The sequence below is a fragment of the Garra rufa genome, chromosome 24 (genome assembly GCF_049309525.1).
Source record: "Garra rufa chromosome 24, GarRuf1.0, whole genome shotgun sequence".
Lineage (NCBI taxonomy): Eukaryota > Metazoa > Chordata > Actinopteri > Cypriniformes > Cyprinidae > Garra > Garra rufa.
This window is the reverse complement of record NC_133384.1, coordinates 16,342,486-16,349,566: the sequence shown is the minus strand read 5'-3', so window position 1 is coordinate 16,349,566 and position 7,081 is coordinate 16,342,486.

The following is a 7,081-nucleotide window of genomic DNA, read 5'->3' as shown; positions in this document are numbered from 1 at the left end:
GCTTTCTTTGTTTTCATCTTAAGAGATGAAGTCGGCAACACTGATGCACCTGTATGCATGTTTCATACGGATTACATAATCTGAGAATATTTGTTTTCTATTTGAATTGGTTTATTTAAAAGTAAAGTAGACATTTGACTCTCTATAGATTATACATATTTTTTTGTCTGTAAGGCAAGTGTACACAGAGTTTCAAAGTTTCACGCTTAAGTTGACAGAAACTGAGATGGCAGAAAGCGCATCCTGTTTGCTTTCATTATTTTACAAAAGCGCAACGCTTCACTGTTATTGTGAGTGCAGTGCACACAAATAAACGTGAAGTCTTTACAGATTCAAAAGATGTATTACTTTTATCTGTATGACCAAAAATGATGGAGTCTTTTAAGAGCAAGTGATCACACCTCCATCTTTCATACATTAACATTACGAAAAAACATTACACGTTAACATTAGATTAAGAGGCCATGTAAAGTTGCTCCTACGTACATCTTTCAGATGAAAGCCATATTTGAGGTTGATGAATAATAGGTGAGCGTTTGGATGTCCTGCCCGATGTACTATATTACCACGTAGACCAGATGTTAATGACTGAGACTAAGTGACTAATAATTTTGGTCAACCAAGCCTCCTCTCGTCAACTAACTGTTAGTCGACCTACTAATATATATATATATATATATATATATATATATATATATATATATATATATACACTAATGGTCAAAAGTTTGGGGTCAGTAAATTTTTCTTCTTCTTCTTCTTTTTTTTTTGAAAGAAATTAATACTTTTATTCACCAAGGGTGTGTTAAATTGTAAAAAAAAGTGATAGCAAATACTTACATTGTTAGAAAATATGTATATTTTGAATAGATGCTGTTCTTTTGAGCTTTTTATTCATCAAAGAATCCTGAAAAAATATCACAATTTCTAAATAAATACTTTGCAGGGCAACTGTTGCAATATATAATCCAAAATAGATCCAATATAGATCATTCTAATAATAAATCAGTATATTAGAATGATTTCTGAAGGATCATGTGATACTTAAGACTGAAGTAATGGCTGAAGAAAATTCAGCTTTGCATCACAGGAATAAATTAAATTTTAAAGTATATTACAACAGAAACCATTGTTTTATATTGCAATAACATTTCGCAATATTACAGTTTTTTTTTTCTATATTTTTGATTAAATAAATGCAGCACTGATGAGCATAAGAGACTTTCTTTAAAAAAACATTACAAGTCTTACTGACTCCAAACTTTTGACCGGTAGTGTATATATATATATATATATATATATATATCAAAATGTTTATGTAAATATTTTTACATATATATTAAGTAAAGAGCATGTTCCTTGAAGACATTTCGTAAACATATCAAAACTTAATTTTTTATTAGCAACATGCATTGCTAAGAACTTTATTTATGACTGGTTTTGTGGTCCAAGGTCACATATTTCCAAGAGATAATTATTTAAAAATCAAATATATATGAAAATACTTTTTATGGCTTATGCAACATACAATACACAGACCAAAATAACATCATCTTGTCAAATTGTTCAGATTTCAGTGAATGGCGATATCAATTTCAAAATGTTCCTCATATAAATCTGCTTTATTTAGAAGAGTTTTTGTCATTTTGGAGCTTGACATCCCTAGTTCTCATTCACTTTCATTATACTGAAAAAAAAAATACTACCTAGGCTCATTTGAAATCCGTGCCTCTCTATACATTAATGCAAAACTAAAAAAACGTACCTTTATGTACAAATCACTGCCGTTTCTAGTTGAAATAAACACTAGAAGCAGTAAAAATTTTGATTTAAAAAAAGTATGATTTTCAGGTACAGATTTTTGACTGATAAGGCCTAATTTTTACACAATTACTTGCAGAATATTGTTATGACTTCAAAACAATTTAAACATCCTGCCGATTTAAAAAAACGGATACTTTTAAACGTTATTGTCACATACACAGCGTCTTATGCGCAAATTTTCTGATTCAGTAGGTTTGCTCAGTAGCTCACCCGATAAGGCCTTGCACTTGAGTGATGAAGAGCTCTGGTACGAACCCCGTGAAACTACGGTTCGACAAAGCAGCTCATATCCGCATAAAGAAGTCAAAATAGCACGGCTGCATCAACAAATGCATTTTATATCACGTTTGCATTTGTTAACACTCTCGGTTAGGTTTAGGGTTGGGTTTGGTGTGGGGGATATTTGAATTCTAAACAACCACAATATGTACCTCAAGCAGTGTAAACAAAACACAGCAATACATGCCTGTACTAACATAATAAAAACATGCCATAGTCACATATTTAACGTGTGTTTTAGCGCCACTCTCTAGATATTTCACTTCCATGAAACGTGTTGCAGAAATGTATATACAGGCACGTATTTTTATGAGCCTGGGTTGAACCTAGCCAGGATGTTTTTCAAATATTCATCTTTTTAGTTCTACAAAAGAAAGAAAGGGCTTGAAATGACATGAGGGTGAGTAAATATTGACAGAATCTTTGGGTGAACTCTTCCTTTATAACATGAAAAGGTGACAAGCTTCAGTCTAGCGGTCTGCACTCAGCTTCAGAAGTTGTGGATGGCCGAAATCAAAGATGAAGAGCTCTTTTCAGGCTCAACATGTGCAATTCAACTTTCCAGTCTGTTGACTGGCTAAATGGCAGCTCTCGAACGACCTTGAATGAAAGACTTTTGACTGTCATCAGCAGGAGATTGCAAAGCTATCTCTCACTTGTGTCCTCTTGCTCTGTCATGATTATTTAACTTCTAGACAGCATGAAGTATTAAAACGGTATAAAACGCACACAAATCACTGTTGTGATACAAAACGCTTTCAAAGCCTGATAAAACGAGCGAACGAGAACATAACATACATAAACAGCTGTGACTCACTCGACACTGAAGAATCACACACTGGCTAATAGTAATGTTTGCTACTGATCAAAACAAAAGTGTGTTTTGTAATTAAAAACAGCAGGGATCGATGATGTGAAATGTTGGAGTGAAGACTGAGAGCAGATTTATCTGCGAGAGAAATGGCACAATAGTGCAGCATTATTCACTCTAAATAACATTTGCCGCTTCTGCTGCTGTGGGGGGCAATTCATCAGGCCTAATAAGAGCCTCCAATTTGTCTTCCGCTCTTTGTTTGAATCAATTTGATGAAAGCTGGATAAACACTATTAGCATGAACATGAAAACAGAGAAACTGTATGAATACGACTGTCACAACCCCGTCTGTCATTGGTTTCTCCCATTGTCTTCCCCTGCCATTCTGTGTTCATTTGGTTTAGCCCTGTGTTTAGCCATTATCTGTTTCACCTGTCCTTGTAATCATTAGTCATCTGTGTCACCTGTGTTTGATAATTAGTTGCCCTTTATAAGTCTGTCTTTGAGTTTAGTCTTTTGTCGGTCTTTAACGTTTCCTGGATGTGTGTGAAAGCCCTCTGTGTTCCTGCCTGTTCCTGCCTTGTTCATCTTGGAGATTTCTATTAAATTTATTGTTGATTGTAAATCTCGTCTATCGTCTCGTCTCGTCCTGCACACCCGCGTGACAGAAAGACCGACCCAAAAAAAAATTCACGGCGTCTTCCCCTGCGTTTATTTTCCGTTTTTTTTGTATCAGTGTTTAGTTTATTTTTTTTTTCCCCCGTCATGAATGATCCCGCCGTCCTCATCCTCCTCCTGAAGCAGGGGAACCGCTCTCTCGAGGACCACACCAGAGACTTTATATTCCTCGCCCCGTTTACGCACTACCCGGACAGTTGCCTATGCACGTTCTACCGCGTGGGACTTAATGATAACATCCAGAGGCAGCTGTCCGGGGAGGGTCCTCGAGAGAGCCTCGCCGACTACATCGAGTGGGTGCTGGTGTCCAGCAGAGCTTCGTTGACCGCGAAGGATGACACCAGCCCCACTCCAGACCCAGAACCCAGCCCAACATCACCCCGACAAGCGGAGTTGCAGCCCGAGCCCACCGACGATGGAGAGCCCGAGCCGAGAGCGACAGAGCCAGAGCCGGACCCATCGGACCAGGTGCGAGAGCCGACTGCTACATCCGCGACGGTGGAGTGTGACGTGGAGCAAGAGAGGGCTACAGAGAGCCCTGCCCACTGCACCACCACTGGGGGTGAGAATGAGCAACACTCTGGGGACTTAATAGACTTTTCCACAGAACCACTGGCCTGCCTGAACTTCCCACCCACCCGCCCTCTTCTGCCTATGCCTGAGTCTCCGCTGGTCCCGTCCAGCCATCCTGAGTCTCCGCTGGTCCCGTCCAGCCATCCTGAATCTCCGCTGGTCCCGTCCAGCCATCCTGAGTCTCCGCTGGTCCCGTCCAGCCATCCTGAGTCTCCGCTGGTCCCGTCCAGCCATCCTGAATCTCCGCTGGTTCCGTCCAGTCGTCCAGAGTCATCGCTGATTTCGCCCAGCCTTCCTGAATCTCCGCTATCACCTGTCAGTCCCCCTGCTCACCCTCAGTCATCCACCTGTGCAGTGGGCTCGCCGCGGGACTGCCAGCTTCCATCGGCGTCTCGGCTGGAGGATTCCTCAGCTCCGCCTCCAGCCTCCGAGTCCTGGACTCCGCCTCGGCCCTTCGACCCCGCGGTTCCACCACGGCTCTCGACGCCCTCCTCTCCACCGTCGCCCGTCGATCCACCAGCTCCACCGGGCTCCATCGTCTTTCCGGCTCCGCCCTGGTCAGTCGTCACCCCATCGGCTCCTCAGGACTCTGCTCCTCCGGCTGTGCCTCGTCGCGCCGTCCCACCGGCTCCTTGGGACTCCTCCTTCCTGCGGGCACAGCCTCCATCCTCTGTCGCTCCGGCTCCGCCGCGGATCTCCGGGACTCCGCCTCCGCCTCGGGCGCCAGAGCCTGCTCCACCTTGGCCCTCCGGATCCTCGGCGTCACCCCGGATCATCGGCTCTCCGTCTCCGCCTCGGGCTCCTCCGCCATCTGCTCCGCCTCTGTTGGTCGGCCCCATGGAGTCGGCACGCCTTCCTCCACCATGGCTCCTCCCTCCGTCGGCTCCACCGTGGGCCGTCATCATGGCTGTGGTCTGGGTCAGTTCCTCCTGCTTCAGGCCCCTCCTGTTTCCTCCCTGGCTCCTCCCACCTTCGTCGCCCCCCTGGACTCTGTTGACTTTGTTTGTTGTCCCCCTCCAGGGGTACCGTCCTCCGCCCAAGCCTCCTCCCTTATGTACTCTGTTCTTCCGCCCCTCTCGTTTTCTCCACGGCGCGAGGACGCGCCTTTCCGGAGGGGGGCGTGATGTCACAACCCCGTCTGTCATTGGTTTCTCCCATTGTCTTCCCCTGCCATTCTGTGTTCATTTGGTTTAGCCCTGTGTTTAGCCATTATCTGTTTCACCTGTCCTTGTAATCATTAGTCATCTGTGTCACCTGTGTTTGATAATTAGTTGCCCTTTATAAGTCTGTCTTTGAGTTTAGTCTTTTGTCGGTCTTTAACGTTTCCTGGATGTGTGTGAAAGCCCTCTGTGTTCCTGCCTGTTCCTGCCTTGTTCATCTTGGAGATTTCTATTAAATTTATTGTTGATTGTAAATCTCGTCTATCGTCTCGTCTCGTCCTGCACACCCGCGTGACAACGACAGAGTAACGTGTAACATAGCTGTGTGCACACAAGAGACACTATAGAACAAATTATCCAAAATGACTGTCAGATAATCATTATCCACACATCAATCTTCACAAAAGAGTTGGTGTACACATAGCTGAAATAATATATATGCAAAAATGTAGGTTTGAATGTTCATAGTATCTCATTTTCTGCTTACATGTGATGGACCACATTCTTTCTAAGCATGTTATTTGTCAAAAATATAGTTTTCTGAAATGAATTTAGACACTTACAGTGGGGTACAAAATCTGAGAAAACCTAGAATTCCAAAATCTACTGGAAATAAACTGCATTTTACGGTTTTGAACATTTTTAATCATTTTAAACAATCATGAAGATTCTTGTTTAAGATTCTACATTATCTCACTAATCAAATAAGTCAATTTGTGACATCTGAAAATTTTTGCTTGACCTGACATTTCCAGCAATTTTAAATTTAAAAAATATATATATAAATATTATTTTTCATTATTTAAATAATGACATTTTTAAAAAATAAAAATATAAAAATAGGATTTAATCTAAAACTACTTTTACTAGAAATTGCTGAAAATAAACACAATTTTTAATATTTTAAACCATTGTAAAAAATATATATTGTGCATTATTTTTAGGTCACAAATCAAATAAGCTAATGTGTGACATTAATGTGACATTTACAGCATTTCAGAATTTTTTTAAACATTTTATTTAATAATTAAAATAATAAAAACACCCTTTTAAGCAAAGAATTTTCCTTATACAGAAAAATAGTGTAAGATTTACTTTGAAGCAATGTTCTGTGTTATTTTTAGGTCAGTAATTAAATAGTAATTTGTGACAATGATGTGACATTTACAGCAGTTTTTAATTTGTAAAAAAAAAATGTAATTATTTAAATATTTATTTTTAAAAACTAAAAACGTAGGATTTAATCTGAAACTATTTTTACTCAGAAATTAATAGTGAAATTGCCTGGAAATAAACAGTTTTAGGATTTTTAACAATTTTATACTATTAAAGAAATATATGTTCTGCCTTAATTTTAGGTCATGAATCAAATTTGTAAATTTGTGGCACTCATGTGACATTTACAGCAGTTTTTAATTTAAAAAAAAATAATTTTTAATTATTCAAATAAAAAAATAAATAAATAAACACAATTTTAAGATTTTGAACATTTTAAACAATTAAAAAGAAATTATATTCTGCTTTACTTTTAGGTTACAAATTAATGTAAATTGATGTGACATTTACAGCCGTTTTTAATTTTTAAAAAAGAAATTATTTTTAATGATTTATAGAACTTTTTTAAAATAAAAATTTTGGATTTTGACAATGACGTGACATGTACAGTGATCTGAAACTATTTTTACTCAGAAATTGCAAGTATATTTACCTGAACTTACTTACTTAAGATTTTGAACATTTTAAACAATTTTAA